We start from the raw sequence: 14,111 nt of genomic DNA on the forward strand, positions 1-14,111 counted from the left end.
AGTTTGTCTATTAGGTGTTTGAGACGACATTTTATTTGTACGTCATACCTATACCGTATTTTGGTACAAGTGTGTTTCGGGAAGAATGGGTTTTTATAATCACTTATAAATTAAGGGAAGTTTAAGAGCGTCATCGCTTATTACAACTTTCTTATAGTGCCACCGCTATGGTTCCGCATCCAACAAGAATCCCATCAATTAAGCTAGATGTCAATCACCCACCGATTTGCCACACAAATTTTTTTCTTTAATGTGGAATGAGTATCTTCTAGAGTTTGTATTGCTAATAGATCTACGCATTGGTATCGAACAATTCTGACTGCATAGATTTTCAAACTTGGAGCCTACAGGAATGCATACATTTCTCATAGCAGTGTCCTATAATTTGGGTCAAGCAGTGGCGAAAGAAAGCGGATTGAATCCATACCGATAGGGAAACGGAAATCTCGGTCTTTATCACGAGGGCCACAGTGGCTATGAGTAGTAGCCAATATTAATCCTGTGGACTTGGATAAATGTCGTGTTCTTATCATGTTGCATTCGAAATATGGCAAAATGCTTAATAATACAGACATGGGACTGGCAAATGTTTAATTTTCAGCATAACCCTTAGCATTTGGATTAGTCAGGATAACTTCAGCATAACTTTCATGTCGGCCATTCCTCATGAAATCAGCTGTTAGCCGCGAGGATCTCCAGAAGTCGAAGGACCCAAATGGGATGTGTCAGATGGATTCCCATTTGAATTGATCTGGGAAGGTTTACCATAATCTTTGTAGCGGCCTTCCATCATGTAATTGATGAGTTCTGAGTGGTGAGAATGAGAACCTACAACTTTCTTGTTCAAGATCTCCCGATACTCCCTCCACCACTGCATATAGCTGCTTTTCTCCAAAAATATGTCTGAAGAAACCTTCTCCCTCTCGATCAAATCCATGACATAATGCTCAAAGTCGAATGGCCTTTTTTCTTCTGAATCATTTGATGATCCCACTCTGGCTCTGTCCAGCGACCTGCATGACCGGATCGCATCCTCCACACGTGCCCAAAAGCAAGAATCCTCTGTCACATTTACCACTTTTGATTTAGAAGGACCATCCCGTGTCTCCTTTCCCTTTTGCCCGGCTTTCTCGGACTTTTCCTGTGTCTCCTTTCCCTTTTTCCTGGCTTTCTGGTTATCTTCCAGCCATTTTTCCAGCCTCTCGTAGTGTTTGGATCTTCCGCGAGTTAAGTAATCCTTCCGGCCCCTTCTGTAATACTCTGCTATGTCTAGCGGTTCGACTATCCTCCGGTAGTTTGTCCCGCCAAAAAGTCACCAGTTCCGCAGTGGCGCACTTGGTAGTTGGGGCTTCTTCTCTGCATCTTCGACCACCTTCTCCCAATACACCGTCAGGTATGTCTTGTACTTGTCAACTCCATTGTCACGCCGTTCCCGTGCATTCTTGAAGCTGTCATAGTAACCAGGACCCTCGCCGTTGCCTCTGCATTTATTAATGTACCACTCCAAAAAAGTCAGGTACACTTTCATTTCTTCCAATTCTGCAGGATCAAGTTCCTCTCTCTGTTGCTTTATGACGAATTTTTCGTGCGCTGCTATGTTTTTAATCAGAGCAGAGATGCCCCCATCCTGCTGCTGTCATGACAATGAAAATTCTACCGGTTAAAAGTCCATGAGGGGAAAATCATTCGTCACATAGGGGCTTTGATGTTCGGCAATTCTTCACTCGAGGAGTAAAGGCCCATACATGAACGAGCCGTTTACAAAAAACCAGTACTAGAATCTTGCGTCTATTGGTGATTTGTGTCTTCTAATCATGATTGAATTTTGTGCACTGAAATTATCGGACGCTTTGGGAGTCTGTGTCCTTGAAATGCAACCGCTCAAAGGGCGCAATGCAATACATCCATAGTTCGTTATTCCAAAAGTTAGGGTGAAACTAACCAAGGAAGGAAAAACAAGACATGGAAAAAAGAAAAAATGGAATCCATATGGAGTTTTCATTTCTTCGTTTTATACTAAGTCAAACGAAAAGATTGGAATTGGATTAAATCGGGATTCTAATTCTTGATTGGATGGATCGTGGGACTGAAAAATAATAGAGTCTTTCTTTGGCAGTAAAAAACTGTTGCAAGAATCATGATCTTCATAAATCTAACATAGCATTTACGAAGTAATTTAAGGGAAATGACATTCCCATTAGGGAAAGTACCAAAAAAGTCCTCAACCTATTACATTGGTGTCAATTCAGTCATAAACCTTTCAATTGGACCAACTTTATCTTAAACCTTGTGCATTTATGTCAATTAAGTCAATCCTGTCAATTTTGGCCGAAAATTGCTGACATGGACGCCGATCATCCTATGTGACGCGATCGACGCTGACGTGAACATTTTTTAATAATTTTTTAATAATAGTTTGAATTTTATATAATTTTATATGGTTTTTTTTCTTTTCTTCTCTTTACTTCTTTTATTAGGCTGAGGTCGCCAAGGGTCGCCGGCCGACCCTTGCCAACACTGGTTGAGGGCCCACTAGCCCCTCACCTAGATCTGGTGAGGGCCATGACGCCCTCGCCAAATCTGGGCCAGGTGAGGACACCGCGGCCCTCGCCGGGTCTGACGAGGCCCTCTAAAAAAGAGAGAGAAGAAAAGAAAAAAACCATAAAAAATTCAAAATACTATTAAACTATTATTTGAAAAATGTCCACGTAATCGCTGCCACACCATGTGAGATAGCCAGTGTCCACGTCAGCGATTTCCAAGTCAAATTGGCCGGATTTACTTAATTAGCGCAAATGCAAAAGTTTTAAAACTAAATTAGTTCAATTGAAAGATTTAGGACTGAATTAAGATCGACGCAACATGTTTATGCCATTTTTGTTACTTTCCCCGTTGTCACAACTAAAAACAACTTCTTCCACAACTTTTTGTTATTCTATATTTTGATTGGAGATATTTGCGATTAATATTGATCCACAATCTCTATGAGGATTTTTAAAAATTATAAAAACAAAAGTAGCTTCTAACAGATTGAGTAAAAAATCAAATAAAACCAAAATTACCTTCTTCTTTCTTCCATGGGAAAAAACCTATCTTCACTTGGCACTTTCCTTTCCATTCTAAGTGTCTGTTTTCTTGTTTGAGTTTAGTTTAGTATTGTGGTTTTATGCACTCGTTTAACAATAGGGTTAATACTATGAAAAACCCCAAACTGATACACGTGTGATAAATTTACCCTAAACTAATTTTTTGACCACTAAAAATCCCAAAACTAGTACACCTGTGACAAATTTACCCTCCGTTAGTTTTCGTTAAATTTTATTTTCAAATTGCTGAGTTAAATGACCCGTGACAGTTGACAAATATACTAGTTTTGGGGTTTTACCCTCCGCTTGTCATATGTATAATAGTTTGTAGTTTTTTTTATTAATCCAATTTTATGAAGGGTAAATTTCTCATAAATGTATCAGTTTAGGGTTTTTGGCGGTCAAAAAATTATTTTGGGGTAACTTATTATAGGTATACTAGTTTGGGATTTTTAGTGATAAAAAAATTAGTTTGGGGATAAATTTATCACAAGTGCACCGGTTTGGGATTTTTCGTGGTATTAATGCTTAACAATAACCTTTTAACCATTACCTTAGTTGTTATCTCCAAACATTTACCTACTAAGTCTAAAATTGGAAAAATATATTTTTAAAAAAATTATTTAATAATATAGCTTTTTTTAAAATCAATTTGTAATAAAATTAAGAAAATATATTTCATTTTAATAAAATTGAAAGAAAACGTGAAATATTATAAGAGATAAATTAAGTTGATTACCTGAAATTTGAGTTAAAACTTACCTTTTTTTCTGTTAGCCCTAGAGGTACACTTCACTTCATAACATGGACAACTTTTGCTTAATATAAATAAATATAACTTACTTTTAGATTTTATAGTCAAATTAATTATTGAGAAAATGAAAATTATTTATATGAGTAAAGTAAAATGGAAAATAAAAATATTTAAGAACATATTTTATTACCGAATAAATTAGTTGTGATTTGAGGATAACTTTTTAATTAAGTGAATAAGTTTCACTAAATAATTATGTTCCTACGGGAAAAATAAGTAAAGATAATTAACATGACATATCTTATTAAATTAAGAAGAAAAAAATGAAAAAAAATCTAAAAATTTATGTCTTACACAAAAATCATTTATAGCTTATGTAATGAAGTGAATAGATTTCAGCTAATAAATACATTCACTCAATTTCAATAAACAGCTTATTATCAAACCATATAACATATATATTAGTTGGTAGTTTATATTTTATTGCTGTAGAGGTATACCTTACTTCATAACATGAACAAGTTTATGAACAAGTTTTGCTTAATATAAATAATCTCACTTACATTTTAATGTTATAGTAAAATTAATTAATGAAAATGAATATTATGTATATGAGTAAGGTAAACGGAAAATCAGAATACCTATTGCCTATGTTTGTTATAAGAACTAACACTATTAACATGACATATGGTATTAAATTAAGATAAGAAAATGAATTAAAAATCTAAAAACACATATATTACAGAAAAGTCATTCATAGCTTACGTAATTAAGTGAATAAATTGCTACTAATAAAAGTGCAACTTCCATTTAAAAAAATTTAAAATTGCTTGTGACATTAATATAGAGATAGATCATGTTACTTGAAGACTATAAAAAATTAATAAAACGCGAAACATAGAAAATAGGAGAAACAAAATAAGATAAATTGGCTTCTTCGATTGTTTCCTAATTCGGTAGGTGTTAACTTTTTCTTACTTTTCGAGGAGATTGTAAATGAGCTTTCAGGCAAATGAGTCCAATAAAATTTACAGTTCGAAAAAGTTGTGAAATAAGATTTATTGGTTCTGGAAATATCATTACCCTAATTTGATATATAACAGTGCAACCATTAGGATTAAAATCATAAATAAGTTTACCAACTCTAAGGTCATGTTTAATAATGTATGTCAAACGATAATAATGACAGCTATAGTTATATTTTATAGCATATTAACATTGTTAACTTTGCACAATTCCTACGAAATGAGCAATAGTTGTAAGGACCCGGGGTCTACACTGTGTAATATTGTCCGCTTTGGGCCCACTGACCCTCACGGCTTTAAAACGCGTTGTCTTGGGCAGAGGCGCTCTCTGGCCCTTCCTCCCCCAAGCCCAATATTGTCCTCTTTGGGGCGCTCTCTGGCCCTTCCCCTCAAGGCTTTGTTCTCATCATGCGCAGCGGAAGCAAGCCCATGTGAAACGCGTTACACAGAGTAGAGAACCCAAGCCTTATAAACTACCCCCAGAACTCTCCCCCTAAGTGATGTGGGACAAGAGACATGCCCCCCTTGCCATCCTAGAAGCCCGCCAGGAGCCGCTCCTTGTCCAGCCCTTCGGCCTCGGCGACCACTCCCCGCCCTCGTCGGACCGGTCGTTACATTCTCCCTCCTTCGAGCACACGGCGGCGGACCGGGTCGTTACATTCTCCTCCTTCGAGCACGGCTGTCCTCGCCGTGGCCTCACACGCGGCCTGAGTCGGCTCGATACCATTTGTAAGGACCCGGGTCTACACCGTGTAATATTGTCCGCTTTGGGCCCACCGACCTCATGGCTTTAAAACGCGTTGTCTTGGGCACAGGCGCTCGGCCCTTCCTCCCCCAAGCCCAATATTGTCCTCTTTGGGGCGCTTCTCGGCCCTTTCCCTCAAGGCTTTGTTCTCATCATGCGCAATGAAGCAAGCCCATGTGAAACGCTTACGTAGTAGAGAACCCAAGCCTTATAAACTCCCCCCCTAAGCGATGTGGGACAAGAGACATGCCCCCCTTGCCATCTTAGAAGCCTGCCAGGAGCCGCTCCTTGTCCAAGCCCTCTGGCCCCGGCGACCACTCCCCGCCCTCGTCGGACCGGGTCGTTACAATAGTATCCGTGATTATAAATAAAATTAATATTATATTCATCTAGATAAGTTAATATAATACACACAATTACAATTCATAGTTACTTTATTAATTTACTATAGTAATTAGTTATAAACAGTAGTTTAACATTGCATATAATAATCAATCAAGAGGGATATTCAAGTTAGTAATGAAGTAACTGTTATTTTATTAACAGTAATAGTTAAATATTAGAGTTAAAAACACAAAAAATCCTAAACTATGCCCACTATGACACGAATACCTCGAACTTTTCTTCGTGTCATTAAAAATCTTAAACTTTCCCATAAAAAATCCCGAACTTATACCAGTGTAATAAATATACCTTCAATAGAACTGAAATATAGAGTTTATATGTCAACACGTATAAGTTTGGGTTTTTTCGTTGGGGTTATTTGTGTCACAGTGGGCAAGTGTAGGGTTTTTGATGACACAAAAAATGCTTGGAGTATTTGCGTCACAGTGGGCATAATTTGGCATCTTTTGTGATATTTTCCCTAATATTAATTATTTATTCAGGGCCCACAATTAGAGTGGAATCACAATTTCTCCGCTTAAAACACCCCAGCCAGAACAAGGGGTCAAACCGAACATAACATGGTCAAGATGAGGTACCTGACTTTGCCAGAGGCCAACTGCTGTGACTTGAGCAGTAATCCCAGCTTCATATGTGTCTGCTTTGTGCCCGAGAAAGCTAGGACCATCCCTGAGAAGATGTTTTTTCTCAAGACATTCAATAACGTTCCTATAATCGAAAGTTTGGGACTCTTGATTTCGAGCTACAATCAGGCTCTCGCTTGTCAGCATCTCAATTACGGATTCAGGGGCTTGGAAGCTTGCACAACCCGATTCAGAGCACAAAAGGAATGTACCGAAAGGCTTGTATGAAGGACCAAGGAATATCGGGACATAATCATCCTTGTGAACTACATGCAAGAAGCAAGAATTCCATGTCGGATGGCGCGATAAGGCTTGCTGGAAGTCATTGTCCCCGAGGAGGGGCGAACCAAAAGTGATGCAAAGGAGTTTGCATTTGGTTGGATCGAGCTTGTTTAGATGCCTTAATGTAAAAAGGGATGCAACGGATCCATTCAGACAATGTCCTGTGATAATATAGAGGATAGGCTCCTCATTTTTATCCTGCATTGAAGCAGAATGAGCAAAGTCTGTGTGAGCAAATGAAATTTTCAATGCTTATATGTACCCCAAGAGAGTCATTCGGCTCTTATCAACATGCATGCATATAATTGATCCAATCCATTGACTCTCACGCTAATCCGCGAAACCCTGCTGAATCTATCAATTGAGCATAGACCTACCGATTTTGATAACACATGATTCGTTGTACTTTTACCTGTCAAATTCCATTAATTTCACCATCTTTTGAACCTTAAAACTTAATCGACAGGAATAATGGTTAATCAATTTTCTCGTGTTTATATGCGGTGTGCATTTGAAAAGAGCAACGTGTACAAAATCATCAAATGAAGTGCCACTTAAGCTATATTCACTACTTAATATTATGAAAAAACTCTCATTCTTCAGCATACTAAAATATATATGTTGCTTTGCATCATAACCAACATATTTCCAGTGTGCTTCACGCAGAATTTTGTGACATTATTCAATTCAAGATCACAGAATAAAGACACTGATTTACGATCACAACTATGCTAAAAAAGCATACTTCTCTAGCAAAACAATGCCATCACATCTCATCCAATAAACGGAAACAAGGTGAAAATCGTAAGGGGGCAACCATTATAGCTAGTACTTCTGTGACAATATCTTTAATAGATGATTCGTAGATCTGAGAAATACTTGGAGACCTCTGAGCAACTAATAGCTAGCTATAATGGATAACTTGAGAGAATAAATAAATAGGGTACCTCTTCTTGTAGTTGAGGGAAATTGTCACGAAGAGAGTTAAATGGAGAAACAGCAGCTTTATTTATTGAAAAAGATGGAAGAGCATCGGAGCGTAGGAACTGAAACTCAGAGATCTCCGATATAGGAACCAAACCACTTTCTCGTTGAAGAACACTTGTATGGACCGGTGAGCTGACAAAGGCAATGATATTGTAGTCTTGATGTTTACGAGTGATGATATTGGGGTTCTTCCCTTGGTATTCAGATATCACTTTCCATGAATCTATAAGAATATTGGTTGACACAACCAAGTTTGCCAAATATAATCCATTGCCGAATCTGCAACTCAGGAAACCAACAGACTGATAAGATGTTTTAGCAGTAAAAAGTCAACGTGGAATGTACGCACTTTCTTCGCAGATCTCGGATTTAAGCAAATTTTGTTTCAGAAGCTGAGCAAAGGAAAGAAAATCTTTACATATGCTCAGGATCTTCCATCAGATCAATTCTGGGAAGGTTGTTGGATTCGCACAACGGCAACTTAACCAGCGAACCGCATCCCTTTCAGATTTGTAGAACTCCGAGAAGGAAATTTAAGACAGTTTGCTTAGCAAAATTTATCATTCCACCAAGGAAAACTCCATTTTAATCCTCGAGATGGCGTTTCCCCAGCAGCCCAGTTGGTTTGTTTGAGATAAATTAAATTAGATAGTAGACTTCCAGGAACGACCGTGGGTTCACGTTCAATATTCTAAAACCGATTCTTAAACTCCAAAAGTCAATGGCCAAGCAAGAAAACTCCGAAAGTCATTCATTTGCCATAATAAGAAATTCTAAAAGCCATCCTTTTCATCTTTATCAATAGGGCCTAGCCAACAGAGGCCGGATTTATTTGGTTAAAGAAAAAAAATCAGAGATTCGATGATGTATTAGTGCGGTAATGTGATGTTTGACATGTGAAAAATTTAACCATGCTAATCGTGGATTAGCATGGTTGATTGGTTATTAGGGGATTTGAAGCTTAGGAACTTTGAGATCACCTATCTGAATCTTATTAAATGCGTGCAGCTACAACTAGGTCAGGGCTACTAGCATAGGTCGAAGATTTGAATTTAATTGGTTCATGACATTTGTAATGTGCTCCATGGGTCTCCAAGTAGTCGAGAATTCACATTAATGCCCTTGGGTTATTGTTGACACCTATTTTTAAATTTGCCCAAAATTAATTGCACAAAATTTAGGAATTAATTTTCTTTAATTCCTAAAACAAAAATATTGCAATTTAAATGAATATTATTTTTAAATTTTTTTTAAAAAAATGTAAAAATAAAAAAAATTTAAAAAAAAAATTAAATTAAAATTATTTTTTTTTCCTTTTTTTTTCTGTATTATTATTATTATTATTATTTTTTTTTTCGAAAAAAAAATTAAATTTAAAAATTAAATTTAAAAAAATTTTAAAAAAAACTTTTTTAAAATTGTATTATATTCTAAATGTTTTATTTGTTATAGTATTATTATGCATAATTTACCATGTTTAAATTAGATAAACCTAGGATTACGCGGTAGTATTTTGCATGATAGTTTTTATTACCGTTGTATTGTTATGCATGTTTTTAATACAATTGCATGACTGTTGTGTTTTGAATGTCATCCGACTTAGTTAAGGTTAGAACCTTATTTGCATGAATGGTTGTGTTCGATGCTAATCGTTTCGATTATGCACTCGCTTGATCACCTCACATGTTAGGAGAAAGGTCCTAAAATCAATCCAAATTGCCTCGACAAATGTTTACGTAAATGAACAGGGTAAAATGGTACCGAAAGGGCATTAGTTATCCAACTAGTGTAACCAAGTCCGAACTCATTTAATCTGGTTCGTAGGAATAGGGTGATTCTCCCATCACCCTATTTGGGTTTCTAATCGACCTACCCCAAATCGATTAGTGGCGACTCCTTGATATAAACCACTTGCATGTTAAAAACTTAAACCCTAAGTCGCGATATGGTATGGGCTTGGGAGAGCCCGAGTTAAGTCCGACCTGGACTTGCCCTTTTGATGTTCGTAAAAAGGGGTTATAACAAAAGAAAAATGAACCAAGCTCATGGAACAATTCTATTTGGCAAATAAAAAACTTTATATGCACCATCATCTAGATCAATTGCTTTTACTGCTGGTAAACAAAATAAAAGCTTGGGTTAATACGATAAAAATCCTCAAATTAATTTTTTGACTATCAAAAACCCAAAATTACTACACTTATAACAAATTGTTGATGTGCTTGTGCAAAACAAAGAGTACAATTTCTTAGAGCTTAGATTTAAGCTTATAATATTAAATGTCTCATGTATATATTTAAAATAGTTACAATGAATCTATCTTATTAGAGAAATGTAAAAGTGGTGCTCCACAACATTTTCTATGTATGGCTGACATGTGGCACTCTGCATGAGTGAAATATATATTTATATTAGAAAGCGGAATAAATGGGGGACGTAGGAAGACACGTGGGGCCCTATGGAGAGTTGACACGGATCGAAGATGCAATTGAAACAAAGAAATTGCGAGCAAATTTGTTTATATTAATTTTAGAGATTAAGTCTTCGAGTGCAAAGAAGGCTGAATGGGTAGTGACTTTGAATAATGTACGTAGTTACATCTTACTATGGGTTTGAAAGACTTTAGTCTGGATTAAAATCCATGGCTTGTGGTGGATTAAAAGTGGAACCTGATTGACCCATGAAGATCGAAACACAAAAAATCAACCTCCTTTTTCTCTTTTTTTTTTGTGAACCCAAATACTCTACCCGTACGACTGGATTGCCTTTTGTCCCGGTTATACAAATCAACCGGAATCTATGGTCATTGTAACGGATTGCCTTTTGTCCAATTCTTTTTACATGATTTCAAGAGACAATAAGATTGTCCATGTGAAGGTTTGATAGATGTTGCAGGGTGAATAATGCCATGGAATATGTGGATCCAATTGGACAACTTAAGCAACTACCGGTGTTTTCCAATTATTTCAATTGCAAGACTGCTCATATGGTTTTATCATCAACTTCTTTTACCAATTGTGAGTCTTCCCTAAAGCATTTCGAGCAAGGTTGAATATAGATGGGAGCAAGTTATGGCAATGATGGAATTAATAAGGGATAATGATATAAATGGTCTTCTAAACTTTGGCCCAGCTCAATGTGCAATGTGCAATGTGGTCCTTGAACTTTAAATTTATTCAATATGGTCCCTAAACTTTAGCTCAATGTGCAATATCGTCCCTCAACTTGTAATTTGTTCAATGAGGTTCCTGAACTTTAGTATATGTTTAATTTAGTCCGAAAATGTTTAATGTTGTCTCTAAAATTGAATTAATGGAAAGATGATATTGACATTTTCCATATAGTCCATGGACTAATTGAATATGTACTAAAGGTATATGGATCACATTAAACAAATTTAAAGTTCATGGATTATGTGACATTCCGAATTTTGGCCCCTAGTTGGGATATATAAAACGTGTAATTTGTCAGTGTGCTTATAGGAAAATCTCGCCCGGGAACTGATCACTCTCGGTTATTATTTTTAAATTAGAGATTTCGCTAGAATCGCACTCGATCGAATTTTGCCGTTATTTAGAGCCCAAACTTTGGTGTCGAATTTCTCGGAGTTCCAGGACGAATTTAATTGGACGGTGTCAATATTATTGTGGCCAGCGTCGCTATTGCCATGAATATGTGAAAAGTGGATTTTTGACCGGGTGCAGATTTGGACTAGTAGACCTCCCTCTGAGTTTATTTTATTTAGTGTCTATTTAGCCTTTTCTTTTATTTTGAAATTTGAAATTTTCTTGGCCATTGGATCTTGGCGTGCTCACCAAGGCCAAATGTGAGCCATAGGATGAGTCAAAAGAAGGTTTGACTCTCTCTCTCTCTCTCTCGCGCGATCGTTCCCCCCGTGTCAGACCCATCCCCTCTCCTTCTCTCTCTTCCTTTTTCTTCTTCTTCTTCCCTCTCTTCTTCGTCTTCTCGGTCATTCGCCGACCGGGTTCCGCACCTCGCTTCTCGCTCGCCCGGTCAGCCGCCACCGACCACCCCTCGCCGTCCGCCTCGCGCCGCCGTCGCCCGACCGAACCGCGCGCGCCGCTGCGTCCCGTGACCGCCGCCGCTGCCCCGCTTTGCTTGTCGCCGGTCCTGTCCGCGTTGCACGCTAGCAGCAGCTCGCCGCTGCATCCGCCGCGGTCCGGCGTTGCCTAGCCGTCCGCCGGCCTGTCCTCCGTCGCCCGGCCGCCCGTGACGCCGCCGTACCGCCTCTGGCCGTCGCGCGACTTCCTCTCCCCCTGTTTCTCTCTTCCCCGGCGCCTTCCCCTGTTTCGGCCCCTGGCTTCGCCGCCGCCGCGAGCCGCCGTTCCGGCCGCTACCGCTCCGCCTCCGCCACCCAGTCTCTCCCCTTAGCCACCTCCGCCGACCTGCTGCTTTCCCCCCGGCCACCACCACCTTTCTTCCCCTGTTTTTCTTCCTCCCCGACGCTTCCCCTGTTTTGGGCTCTCCCCGGCGCCGCCTCGCCCAGCCACCGCGCGCCACCGTTTCGGCCGCCGCCGCTGCTCCGTCCGCCACCAACCAGCCCCGGCGACCTTGCTCAGCCACTTGCATCCGCCGTGCTCGCCAGAACAGCCCAACTGCCGCTGTCGTCGCCGTTGGCCAGTCGTGGCCGAGCAGCCCAAGCCGTGGCCGAGCTCGCCCAGGCCACCGCCTGGCACCTCGCCCGTTCAGGCCGGCGCCTTGCCCGTCCCGGCTCGGCCGTGCGCCGGGCACGCCGTTCGGCCACCGCGCCCGCGCGCGGGCACGCCGATCGGCCACCGTGCCCGTGTTGGCCGGTCAGCGCGCCCGTTGGCCCGCGCCCGCGCCTAGTCCGGTACTGTTCACCCGGGCCATTTTAGGCCCAAGCCGATTTTCTCCGGGCTAAAACCAAGTAAGTGACTTTCTAAACCCTATTTAGTACTTTGGGTATTTTATAGGCTTGTCTCGGGTTTAGAACGGCTAGGGCATGTTTTAATTTAATTATATTATGATATAATTGTGCTAATTGGATTGGATAAAATAATGTGCATGACTTGGGTGATCGTACGTGGCCGACTTGAACGTCGGGTTTGTGGATTGACGTGGCGAATTGTGAATATGGATCGTTTGGTGCAATTGACGTGAAATTGATTAAATTGAATGGCGTGTGCATGCTTGTCGATTATAAGCCCGGATTGATCGGAGGGCTACGGACTTGGGACGTGTTGACGGCGGTCCGTGTGAAGGCATGAATGGCCGGTGTGCCAAATGGATGCGGGCTTGAGACATGTTGACGGTGGCCCGTTAGAGGTGTGTTGGACCGGGACGTATTTACGTCGATCATTGGAAATTGAGCCCGGATTGATCGGAGGGCTACGGGCTTGGGACGTGTTGACGGCGGTCCGTGTGAAAGCATGAATGGCCGGTGTGCCAAGTGGGCCTGAGGCACAGTGGCGCGGGCAGTGAGAATGGACCTGAGGCGCAGTGGCGCGGGTCGTGAGAAAGATGTTCGGCCATGCATGCGAATTAAGTGTGAATGAATTGGCTGGTTGAATTAGTTGGATTGATTGAGTGCAAGTGTGGTTGATATTTGAGCGATTGTGATGTGTTATTTAATTATTATTATTGTATTATCACGTTGTGATTAACGTGTAGAGTTGGCATGGACTTGATGACGAGGTAAGTACAATGATGCGAATTTTATATGCTATGGGGTAGATGTAGATTGCATGTACGACTTGTCTGGGTACGCATTGGCCTACGTGGGGTATAGGGGGTTGCTTATTGAGACTCGTTCTCACGGTTATTATATAACCATTTCAGATCCGCGACCGTGATCGATTCGGAGATGCCGCCAGAGCACCACAGGGATTGAAAGATAGATTATTTACCCTGTCTTTTGAGTATCTTTTGTAGAGGAGATAAGTTTGTCAACCACCGCCCCCTTTTGAAAATTGTGGTTTTAAATTTGGTAGACTGGGTTATCATTTTGTAATAGTGACTGCTTTATGATGTTATGCAATTACTGTTGCGTGCTATCCCTTTGTTATTATTTATTGTCTGGGTTAATTAATTTCGCTTCCGCTTGCCTTTATTGTTGAGTGTTTCATTTGGGTCGGCAACGCGTCCTGGGACGTCGCGTTCAATACGACCGTGGAAGGGGTGTCGCGAGCCCGTTGGGGTTCGGGGCGTGACAGATTATATTGC

General features: G+C 40.1%; 1 pseudogene; it reads right to left on the minus strand.

Moving 5' to 3' along the window:
• Positions 1-481: 481 nt before the first annotated feature.
• On the minus strand, positions 482-8,550 carry LOC115690767 (senescence-associated carboxylesterase 101-like; annotated as a pseudogene).
• Between the last annotated feature and the right edge of the window lie 5,561 nt (positions 8,551-14,111).

This window comes from Syzygium oleosum, unplaced genomic scaffold (genome assembly GCF_021117445.2).
Source record: "Syzygium oleosum isolate NSW1041296 unplaced genomic scaffold, Sole_v2.1 Sole_v2.21, whole genome shotgun sequence".
Lineage (NCBI taxonomy): Eukaryota > Viridiplantae > Streptophyta > Magnoliopsida > Myrtales > Myrtaceae > Syzygium > Syzygium oleosum.